General features: G+C 42.3%; 1 non-coding gene across 1 annotated transcript; it reads left to right on the top strand.

The window, feature by feature from the left end:
- Nucleotides 1-248: 248 nt before the first annotated feature.
- LOC112130016 (U1 spliceosomal RNA) lies at nucleotides 249-412 on the top strand. Its single transcript, XR_002912336.1, has one exon. It is a non-coding gene; the product is annotated as a U1 spliceosomal RNA (small nuclear RNA).
- The last annotated feature ends 11638 nt before the right edge of the window (nucleotides 413-12050 follow it).

Raw genomic sequence — 12050 nt, 5'->3', positions numbered from 1 at the left:
TCAATTCCTATAATCATATTTAGGATATATATATTATTATTATTAAAAAGTGGACTACTGTGAACATGTTTGCCAGATTTTTATGCATTATCATAAATGCACAATTTATCCTTTTCTTAAAGATAAATTTCTAGAGGTAGAATTGCTAGATCAAAGAACATACAGGTTTTTTTTAATAGAGAGCTTTTAAAATAGATAGTCAAGGTAGCCAAGTTTCTATCAATTTTACATTTGTGTATTAAAATGCACAAAGCACCTGGCATAGGAGATACCACAATCACGAAGGTGGTTTTCCCAGGGTGAGGCTTATCCATTGCACTCTGGATGTGCTGATACCTGCGATTATCCCAAATGTGGGAAACTCAGCTGCATAATTTGTGGTAGTGGGGGACTGTGTGTGTGCTCTCCCCTGATGTTTACTAAAAAGAAAAAAAATTTTATTCAAAGTAAATAAAGTAAAATGCACAAAGGAACAGCCCACACCTCACCCACACATGGACAAAATAAAAGGCAGAGACAACCTCGTTGTCTGGATTTACAGTTCTTTGAATACTACTGAGAACAAATATTTCAGAAAATAGTTATAGGTTATTTTTATCTTTTTTTTGAATAGTGAGTTCTTGACCTTTGTCCCTGGACTCCTTGAAGTCCCACCACATGTTAAACCTTAAGATAATACAAAGGACACTGATTTTGTCTACTCTGAAGAATTTCCAAGAGTAAGGAGCAAAGTTCCCCAGTTCCCATAGGACCTACCCCCACTCCAGCTCACACCCCTTGCCTAACCAAATTTGACTGCAAAGGTGTGACAGAGAAACTCCCAGCTTTTTTTTTTATCTCTGGCTCTAGAACTTTGAAGCCGCTCAACCTAAAGACAAGTCTACTCAAATGGCAAACCCTACCAGCCATGTCTGGGCTCCCACCCCTCCCCTCCTCTCCCTTTAGAACTCAGCCTCAGCTCCTGCCAGATCGTGACATCTTTACTCCTCTTGCCCTAACATTCCCAGACAGTAGAAGACTTAGTCTGAAAATATATGTGTTCCCCATGTGTGTCTGCATCTGTCAGAGAGAGTCAGTTCAGCAGACCCTCACTGAGTGTTTGAGCATGCAGGGCCCTGAGCCCAGTGCTATTAGAGACATGGAGATTAAAAAAAAAAAAACAAGACATGGCCGGCTGCAGTGGCTCAGGCCTGTAATCCCAACACTTTGGAAGGCTGAGGCAGATGGATTACTTAAGGTCAGGAGTTCAAGATCAGCCTGACCAACATGGTGAAACGCTGTCTCTACTAAAAATACAAAAAATTAGCTGGGCATGGTGGTGGGCACCTGTAATCCCAGCTACTTGGGAGGCTGAGGCATGAGAAACACTTGAACCCAGGAGGCGGAGGTTGCAGTGAGCTGAGATTGCACCATTGCACTCCAGCCTGGGAGACAGAGCAAGACTCCACCTCAAAAAAAAAAAAAAGAAAGAAGAAAGACATAGTCTTTGCCTTCCAGAAATTAACAATCAGGTATGTGACTTGTACTCAGATAATGATAGATGGGTACATTTTGAAAATCCTGTAACAGAAGTAAAGACACTGTGCTGTGGGAGGCTAACTTCCAGTCTGGAAAGTTGAAGACTTCATGGAGGAAGTGGAATTTAAGCCTGACAGAAATCGGGGAAAGACAGTCCAGGAAGAAGAAACAGTCTAAGTAAAGGCAAAAAGATGGGGTAGTTCATTCAAGAACTGCTGAGTTCCATTTAGCTGAGAGTAGTTTATCTGCAATGGACTGAAGTTTGTATCCCCCCAAACTTTGTACGTTGAAATGCTAACCCCAAAGCAAGGGTATTTGAAGATGGAGTCTTTGAGAGATGATTAGGTCATGAAGGTGGAGCCCTTATGAATGAGATTAGTGTTCTTAGATGTGTAAACCAAAAATAAAATTCTAAGCCGTTCAATTGACTGATTAAGCCCCCTCTCAGCCAAGGGCATTCCAAAGTAAAAGTAGTTCAGGCTATGATGGAAAGCGGAAGTCAGACATGCTTCATTATACTCTCCTCCTTTTGGAATTCAGGCACAAATGGTCAGTGCTAACATTAAAACAGAGATCTTAAGATGGATAAAACAGATTCTTTGCAGCAATAAGATACCAAATTCCAACCTGACTCTACTATAGCATCCCATGATAGATAGTAGGCCCTGAAAGAAATCAAAGTATTTTACCCTAAAATTTATTTATTTGACATATTTTGAAATGGCCCTGCAAAGCTGCCTCTTGTAGGGAAAATTACTCTCTAGAGAATCCTCTTCCCTTTCCAGGTCTTTTCCCTGATCTAGGAGAGAATCAACTCTTTCAACCAATTGCCAATCAGAAAACCTTTGAAACCACCTGTGACCTGGAAGCCTCCACCTCACCCCGCCCCACTTGGAGTTGTCCTGCCTTTCCAAACTGAACCACCGTGCACCTTACATGCATTGATGGATGTCTGCCTATAACTTCTGTCCCCCTAAAATGTATAAAATTAAGCTGTGACCCAACTACCTTGGGTACATGTTGTCAGGACCTCGTCAGGCTGTGTCATGAGTCATGGTCCTCACATTTGGCTCAGAGTAAATCTCTTCAAATATTTTACACAGTTTGACTCTTTTCATTGACATAAGAAGAGGCCAGAAGCCAGGTACAGTGTCACACACCTGCAGTCCCAGCTACTCGGGAGGCTAAGACAGGGGGATTGGTTGAGCCCAGGAGTTTGAGTTCAGCCTGGGCAATATAGAAAGACCCTGTCTCTAAAAAAGAAAAAAAAAAAGAAGAAGCCAGAGAGCTAGTCAGCTCTCCTTTTTCCATGTGAGGACACACCAAGAAAATGACTGCCTGTGAACCAGGAAAAGAGCCCTCACCAAGAACCCAACCCTGCTGGCACCCTGGTCTCAGACTTCCAGCCCCCAAAACTGTGAGAAATAAATATTTGTTGTTTAAGCCACTCAGTTTACAGTATGTTGTTACAGCAGGCACTGTCTAAGGAGAAGGAATAGAAGATGAAGTCAGGCAGGAAGGCAGAGGCCAAACTTTGGAGGCCTGAACGCTGGGCCAAGAAATGGAGTTTTATTGACAACATTTAAGTAAGGAAGACATAGTCATAAGTGATCAGATATAATTGGCCACAACTATTTTAATTTAGAGATTAGATACCTAACCAAGAAAGACAAGAAAAGATGTAAGTTGCCTACTCTGCCTTAAAAAAATAACAGGCCGGGTGCGGTGGCTCATGCCTGTAATCCCAGCACTTTGGGAGGCCAAGACGGGTGGATCACGAGGTCAGGAGAGCAAGACCATCCTGGCTAACACAGTGAAACCCTGTCTCTGCTAAAAATACAAAAAAAATTAGCTGGGCGTGGTAATGGGCACCTGTAGTCCCAGCTACTTGGGAGGCTGAGGCAGGAAAATGGAGTGAACCCGGGAGGCAGGGCTTGCAGTGAGCCGAGATAGCGCACTGCACTCCAGCCTGGGCGACAGAGCAAGACTCTGTCTCAAAAATAAATAAATAAATAAATAACATAACCGTTGCCATTGATGTGGACAGATTCCTGTTCATCTATGGATCATGCAACATAACAATGGATACGTACATTGTCCCACACCTGCCATTTTGATGTGGGGATGCTGTTTGCTTACAACTCAGAAAACTTCATGTGTGCTCAATCTTTATAGTTTGTTTGTGTGGGTCTTTCTCTCTGAGCTGGTGTCCAAGATTTTCAGACAGATGGAAGAGCAAGTGTATCCTCTGTGCCCAGATCCTTAAATGCATCTGGGCAGCCTTTGACCCCACCTGTCCCCACGCCTTGATTTCAACCCCACGAGTGGGTCAAATGAGAACCTCTCTCCTGTCTCCTCTCTCTCTCTCTCTCCCAGTCTCCTCCTTCCAGCCCAGAAAGGGTCTTTATTGCCTTCCTGTATGGTGAGAAATTACCCTATATGACATCCTACCTAATTTCCTCCCCTATTGTTAACATGAATAAACTCAAAACTCTAATCCTCCACCTTTGATTCACATAGAACCCACAAACCTTACTTCTCCCAAAGAAGCTGGCTCTGCACATAAAAATCTTGCAAATGAAAATCCTGATTATTATCTCTGAAATGCACCTGAAACCCTATCTGGGAAGTCAGGAACTGAAATTGATCTCTAGTCTTCAGTTAGATTTTGCAAAGCCCACTGTGTAGTAAATGATTTAACTTTGCTCAAAGAGCGGTCTGGCCTTTGCTGTTGCCCCTGGGCAGTCATCTCTAAGCCCTTGGAATGTCCTGCCTGATAACAGTGTCCTTGTTTTCTAAGGGACTTTGGACTACACCAGAAAGTCCAACAGTGTGATTTATAGTGAAAATTTGAGTCATATGATATCAGTTCAACCTCTAGAGGAGCTGGAACTTGAGGTTAGCCATGTGGAAAGTTGACCATGAAACCTCAGTACAAACTCTTAGACTACCACAGTGGCTCATGCCTGTAATCCTAACACTTAGAGAGGATGAGGTGGGAGTATCACTTGAGGTCAGGAGTTCAAGACCAGCCTGGGCAACATAGCAAGACCCTGCCTTTACAAAATAAATTTTAAAATTAGCCAAGCATGGTGACACATGCCTGTATTCCCAGCTACTTGGGAGGCTGAGGCTGGAGGATTGCTTGAGCCCAGGAGTTTGAGGTTACAGTGAGCTATGACTGTGCCACTGCACCATAGCCTGGGTGACAGAGCAAGACCCTATTTCTAAAATAAAATAACCCTGGACACCCAGGCTCAGGTGAGCTTCTTGGCTGGCAGTACTCCATATGTATTATCAAACATCTTTGCTGGAAGAGTAACACTGTCCATGACACAGGGAGAAGATGGCTAAAAGCTCCATGCTTGGAATTTTCCTGGACCCTGCCCTACATGTCTCTTCCCTTGGCTGATTTTCATCTGTATGCTTTCCCTGTACTAAACTGTAACCATGAGTATAACAGCTTTCAGTGAGCTCTGTGAATCCTTCTAGAAAATTCTAGCAAATGACCAAACGTGGGTATGGTCTTGGGAACCCCCTGAACTTACATTTGGTATCAGAAGTGAGGGTGGTCTTGAGGGCTATTTGTCTAATTCTTCACCTCCTGATAGTAGCTGCCACAGCCTTAGTGGGAAAAGACGACCACAGAGCAACAAAAATTAACTGTGATGAGAATTAGACAAGATAATAGTTCCTAATACACACATATAAAAAGAAAACCAACAGTGCACACTAGGTGAATGCTAATAGTGAGATGCAGGCTCTGAGTAGTACCAAATTCAGAAGAAGGAACAGTGACTGTGGGTGAAAGTGGTGAGGGAAGACTTCCTGGAGGTGGTGGGACTTGAACTGGGATTTTGAGGATGTAGAGAAATTAAACAGGCATAGTGAAGAAGAGCATTCCAAGTAGGAAAGAATATTTATATCAGCTTGCTAAACTGGCATATCGTTTAGAAGTCTAGAGAGTAAAGGTTACAACAGAAAATTAAGGTATTATTAGCCTTGAAAGCCTCCTGATGTTATTTATCTCCATGGGCTCCTACATTAGCCAATCACTGTAAAAATCTTTTCAAAATACCAAGAATCCCATTGCTAATTTGGAACACAGAGGCAAAGATTCTATTCTTGATTCTTTGATCTTTTCCACAGGCCATGCTAAACATATCTCTCTGAAAGAGTAGATTGGCCATGAGAAAGATGGGATCGGTGAAGACCCACGGCCTTTGTACTCACAAGAAAGCCTTGGGAGTCAACAACGCTGCTGCGCTGCCCAACATCAGCCATGCCAGAGGATGAAAGTTCACTGCCCATCTCCTGCAGGTGCCAGTCACGGAGGATGAAAGCAAACAGTGCCCCCTAGAGGTGTGTGATGGGGCTGCCCTGTGGGTAAGGAAAAGCTTTAAGGCTGCAAGCCTGATGTAAAATCACTGGCTCTAATAAGAGAAATTACAGAGCATGGGCTCCTATACTGAAGGCCATAATATAATTAAGGTTAAGGAAACCAGGCGTCATGGTGCACGCCAGTAGTCCCAGCTACTCAGGAGGCTGAAGTGGGAGAATCGCTTGAGCCCAGGAGTTCAAGGCTGCAGTAAGCTGTGATCATGCCACTGTACTCCAGCCTGGATGACAGAGCAAGACCCTGTCTCAAAAATTAATAAATAAATAAATAAGAAAACTAAGGAATCCCCCTACACACACACACACAGTGAAATACTTCCAAGTGTTCTCACCCAACCTGGATATACGGACTGTTTTCCATCTGTTCTCTCCAAAACACTATAGCAAACATAGGAAATAGAATTTTTCCCTTCTATTTCTGTTCTTTCTATTCCTATGCTTTCTATTTTCTATCTACTTACAGCTATCTATTTCTATTCTATTGTTTTGTATTCAAAACTATATAGAAAATAGAATTTCCCTTTTCAACATGACATAACTTTTTTAGGGAGATCAGGAACCTAATTAGAATTTGATAAAAGTCCTGAACTCTTACCCTAACAACACACACACACACACGAGAGAGAGTTTTGTGCAAAACTCTAGGTATCTCCAAAATCCCCCTGCCTCACAGGACCAAAATGTGATCCTGACATCCAGTGGTAAGCCCCTTCTTTATGATGTTCATTACTTTACCTCTGTCAGGAGTTTCTGAATTTTGGCTATGTCATAGTGTCAGTGTGGTCATTTACTTTTAAAAGACTTTGGAATGAGCTATGTAATGTGTCAAGGGTGATTCGTTAGCATATGAAGAGCCCCAAGCAAAAATTCACAATCCAGCAGTGGCTACTCAGCCCCTCAAATACTGATTGTTACTTAAGTTCACACCACAGGTTTGTAAAATAGCATGAAGGATGTTCGAAATAATTGACACTGGCAAAATGAGTGATGTTCAAGGAATAAGGTTGCCATAAAAATTATCCAGGCCCCTTGAAAACATTAATGCTAAATAAGCCAGACACAAAGGGACAAATATTATATGATTCAACTTATATGAGGTAGTTGGAATAGTCAAATTCATAGAGACAAAAAGTAGAATGATGGTTTCCCAGGACTGGGAGTAAGGGAGAAAGGAGAGTTATTCTCTAATGGAGGTAGAGTTTCAGTTTGGGAAAATAAAAAAGTTATGGAGATGCATGGTGGTGCTGGTTGCACAACATTGTGAATGTACTTAATGTCACAAAACTGTATACTTTAAAATGGTTCAAATGGTAAATCTTATGTATATTTTATCACAATGAGAAAAATTTACGCAGACCCTCCCATGCCTACATGAATGAAGTATAAGGAACAGGCAAGCCCAGGACCTAATACCGTTGGAGAAAACATTAGAGAAAGTGTCTGTCCCCACAATTTAGGGACTCCAACCAATATCTCATGTTAACATTTTAATCCACAGTGGCTGCAATGATTTACGATAGCCAGGATGGCCAATCTTAGTCTCTGGGCTTGACTTGACTTCAAAGTCATCAGAAATCATAGCATCCACCTCTAAGTAACCCTTTGATGAAGTCAGTGAGAGGGGCCTCCCCTGAGTTTAAGAAGCACAATGTGTGACTATTTTTATGCTTGTATATCTGGCAGAATTCTATCAAAAATTTGCTTTCACTGTAACATCCCACCCCTGGCCAGGTTGTGGAGGTTTCCTCCCTAATCTCCAGAGGCTGCTACTCTTCTAACCAAGGAACCTGACAATTGCTGAACAGGCCAGATTCACCTAAGCCACTATCCAAGTTCAAAAGAAACTCAGCCTGGCCTACGGCCAAGAATGCAGCAAAACAGACAGTAGCTCAGGCCTCCAGCCTGGCCCCAGCTGAGCTGACAGCTGCCCAAAAACTTCACCCTGATGGGATTGCTTTGACTTGGAGAAAAGCCACGGGATTTTTAGAGTCCCATCTTGTCTCCACCCAGACTCAATAAGAGAAACTGTAGCCACACCAAGACCAGTTGCTGGGGAATATAAGAGAAAAAAGGAAAAAGACTACTTAATTAAGGAGCTAACTCAGTTATTTATCAGGAAAGCTAAGTGCATGCTGCAGGATAGATAAATATAGACCTTAAATATAAAATGTTACACCGTATCATAACTAAGTTAAAGCTCATAAAGATTAGAAAATTGTTAATTCTCAAATTTCAGGAACATTGCATCCTAAAAGAACAAAGAGTGAGAAACTGAAACAGTCAACACAAGGTCCGCCAACTCAAATGAACTTCAGATATGAATTAGTTAGCTCTTTCAGTTACCAGTAAATATTTACTGAACGCGTCCAATATACCAGACAGCTCTGAGATAGCATGCAGGAATAACGGTGGTATGGTCTTTTTTTTTTCCTATTTCCGTAGGAGCTTATGGTTATTAAAAGGAAGGCAGAAACACAAAAAAATAAGTTAGTGGTTAAAGGTTTTTTTTTTTTCTGCAATACTTTGGTGTCAGAAACAAATATGAGGATTTTCCATACTAACAGTCAATTCTCCAACACAAACTAGGTGGCCTACAACTCAACTCAATTCAATGCTGACATTAACTACCCAGACTCCACAGGTTTAAGGGCTGAGATCCACAACACTGCCCCCACCTCAGGCGCCAATTCCAAGTATTGGGTTTCCCAGGTTACCCACACTTCTGTCCAACTTGGCAACAAACTTCCAGGTTCCCATAAGCCCATTTAATAAAGTGCCAGAACAGCGGGCAGAACTCAGGAAAGCAATTTGCTTACATTTACCAAGATACAACTCAGGAACAGCCAAATGCAGGAGATGCATAGAGCAGGATATGAAGGGGGCAGCAGGGGTGATGCACAGAGCTTCCATGCCCTCTTCAGGTGTGCCACCCTCCCAGGACCTTGATGAGTCCGCCACCCAGAAGCTCTCTGGATTGTTCAGTAGTGTTTATAGAGCTCAATCTCCAGCACTCACCTCTTCCCTTCCCAAAGTCGGTAGGTGGGGCTGAGAGTTCCAACCCTCTAATCACTTGTTCTTTCTGGTGACCAGCCCCATCCTGAGGATACCTAGGGGCCCCACTGTAAGTCACCTCCTTAGCATAAACTCAGGTGTGATGGAAAGGGGTTTGTTATGAATAACAAAAGACACTCCCCTCACTCAGAAAATGCCAAGAGTTTTAGTGGCTCCATGCCAGGAAATGGGGACAAAAACCAAATATACTTTCGTATTAATCCACAGTGGTCAAATAAAATATTCAGGGTGGGTTCTGTGGGGGTGCAAAGGAGAACGAGATAATTTTATTGAGGGTGATGAGTTGGAAAAAGCCTCAGACAGGAGGCTGTGACTATGTTTTAAAAGGTAATAGGTGTTCACTGGGCAGACAATGGAAGGAATGGCAAATGGACCAAGAAGAAGGAAATGGCCCAGTGCTGCACACTCGAACTCTTGACCTCGTGATCCACCCGCCTTGGCCTCCCAAAGTGCTGGGATTACAGGCGTGAGCCACCGGCGCCCAGTTAGCCAGAGGAACTTTTAAAAACTATATCAAATGAGCTGAGTGTGGTGGCTCATGCCTGTAATCCCAGCACTTTGGGAGGCTGAGGCAGGCAGAGCATTTGAAGTCAAGAGTTGGAGACCACGCTGGGCAACATGGTGAAACCCCGTCTCTACTAAAAATACAAAAATTAGCCAGGAGTAGTGGCAGGCGCCTGTAATCTCAGTTACTCAGCAGGCTGAGGCAAAAGAATCACTTGAACCCAGGAGGCAGAGGTTGCAGTGAGCAGAGATCACGCCACTGTACTCCAGCCTGGGCAACAGAAGAAGACTCTGCTTCAAGAAAAAAAAAGAAAACTGTCAAATGGCCTGGCACAGTGGCTTACATGGTGGAAGGATGATCACTGAAGGCCAGGAGTTCAAGACCAGCCTGGACAACATACTGAGTCTCCCAACTCTACAAAAAAAAAGATTTTTTAAAAAATTTTTTACCTAAAAAAAAAAAAAAAAGCTATAACAAATTTTATCACTCTTCTGCTTTCAACCCTCCAAGGATTTTCCATCCCACATTAAATAAACTCCAAACTCTTTACCCTGGTCAGCAAGCCCCTATGACCTTCCCCCTGCCTATTTCTCTGTCATAAAGTAACTATGTTTTTTCCCTTTGTTGGCTCTGTGAAAGATGCAGATACCAGGATGAAATTGCTTTTGTCAGACCCAGGCAAAATAGGGCCAGGAAGAGAAGGTATGAAGGAGAGAAGACTCCCGTTTACACATCTGAGATAAGAACTCTTTCCAAGGACTTTCTAAAAACCCCATAAGAAACCCTTTCACATCCTTTATGCATCTCTTGGTTTGATAAGGTTTATCACTAGACACTCTGAAGGACTGCAGTAATTCAGATAAGATGTTCTCTGAAGAACACTTGCCCAGTAACAGGATCTCCACCAATGAACTCACAACTCTGGCTTTGAACCTCAGGAACCAATGAACTCTGTTTCTAAGCAGCTTATGTAAATCTCTTTTTGCTAATAAAAGCTCCTCTTATCCTTCCCTCAGTGCACTGGTGGTTTGCCATTCCATGCATTCTGAATTATAATCCTTATTTCTTATTCCTGATTAAACTCAACATATTTAGGGATAATTTTCTCATGTCTTTTTTTAGGTTGACAGCTCCATTCTAGCTTAATTGGGCCTCATGACCGTTCCTCAAGTGCACCATGCATTTTCCCATCTCACCGTCTTTGTGCTTACAGTACCCCCAGTTAGCAGTGGAGGACCTTGTCAATGGCGCAAGAAGTTTGGAGGCAGGATAATGAAGTGGTTGACAGCACAGACTCTGATTTCAGATTTCCTTGGTGCAAGGCCTCGCTCTTCCTCTTATTAGCTGTGAGAAATTATTTAACTTCTCTTTGTCTTGCTTTCCTCGTCTGTAGGATAGAGACGCTAAACAAAAATAGCATTTACATCACAGGGTTATTGAAAAAATCAGATGAGTTAATTCATGCAAAGCATTTAATATGATGTCTGGAACATAACATAGATGTTAGAGTACTTCTTTTTCTATAGGTGAAGCTGGAACACATTGAAGAATTTTGTTTCATTGCTGTTGTTGTTTTGGTTTAGTTTTGGCTTTTTAATTGTTTTTAATTTTTTGAAATAGAGTCTCACTCCATTGCCCAGGCTGGAGTGCAGTGGTGCAATCTTGGCTCACTGCAACCTTCGCCTCCCTGGTTCGGGCGATTTTCATGCCTCAGCCTCCCAAGTAGCTGGAACTACAGGCATGCACCACCAGGCCTGGCTAATTTTTGTATTTTTAGTAGAGATGGGGTTTCACCATGTTGGCCAGGCTGGTCTTGAACTCCTGACCTCAAGTGATCCACCCGCATGGGCCTCCCAAAGTGCTGTGATTACAGGCATGAGCCACTGCGCCTGGCCTCTCAATTTTTAATTTTTGTGGGTACATAGTAGGCACATATAATTGTGGGGTACATGAGGGTTTTGATATAGGCATGCAATGTGAAATAAGCACGTCATGGAGAATGGGTATCCATTCTCCCAAGCATTCATCCTTTAAGTTACAAACAATCCAATTACACTCTTCTAGTTATTTTTAAATGTACAGTTAAGTTATTATTAACTATAGTCACCTTGTTGTGCTATCAAATAGTATGTCTTATTCATTCTTTCTATTTTTTTTTTTACCCATTAATCATCCCCACTTTTCCCCAGCCCCCCACAACCCTTCCCAGCCTCTGGTAACCATCCTTCTACTCTCTATGTCCATGAGTTCAATAGTTTTGATTTTTATATCCTGCAAATAACTGACAACGTGTGATGTTTGTCTTTCTGTGCCTAGCTTATTTCACTCAATGATCTCCAGTTCCATCTATGTTGTTGCAAATGACTGGATCTCATTCTTTTCTGTGACCGAATCATACTCCATTGTGTATATGTACCATATTTTCCTTATCAATTAATCTGTTGATGAACACTTAGACTACTTCCAAATCTTAGCTATAATAAACAGTGCTGCAACAAACATAGGAGTGCAGATATCTCTTCCATATACTGATTTCCTTTCTTTTGGGTATATACCC

The sequence above is a fragment of the Pongo abelii genome, chromosome 17 (assembly GCF_028885655.2).
Source record: "Pongo abelii isolate AG06213 chromosome 17, NHGRI_mPonAbe1-v2.0_pri, whole genome shotgun sequence".
Taxonomy (NCBI): domain Eukaryota; kingdom Metazoa; phylum Chordata; class Mammalia; order Primates; family Hominidae; genus Pongo; species Pongo abelii.
Note: the sequence above shows the minus strand (reverse complement) of the source record. Positions and strands in the feature narration are given on the sequence as shown.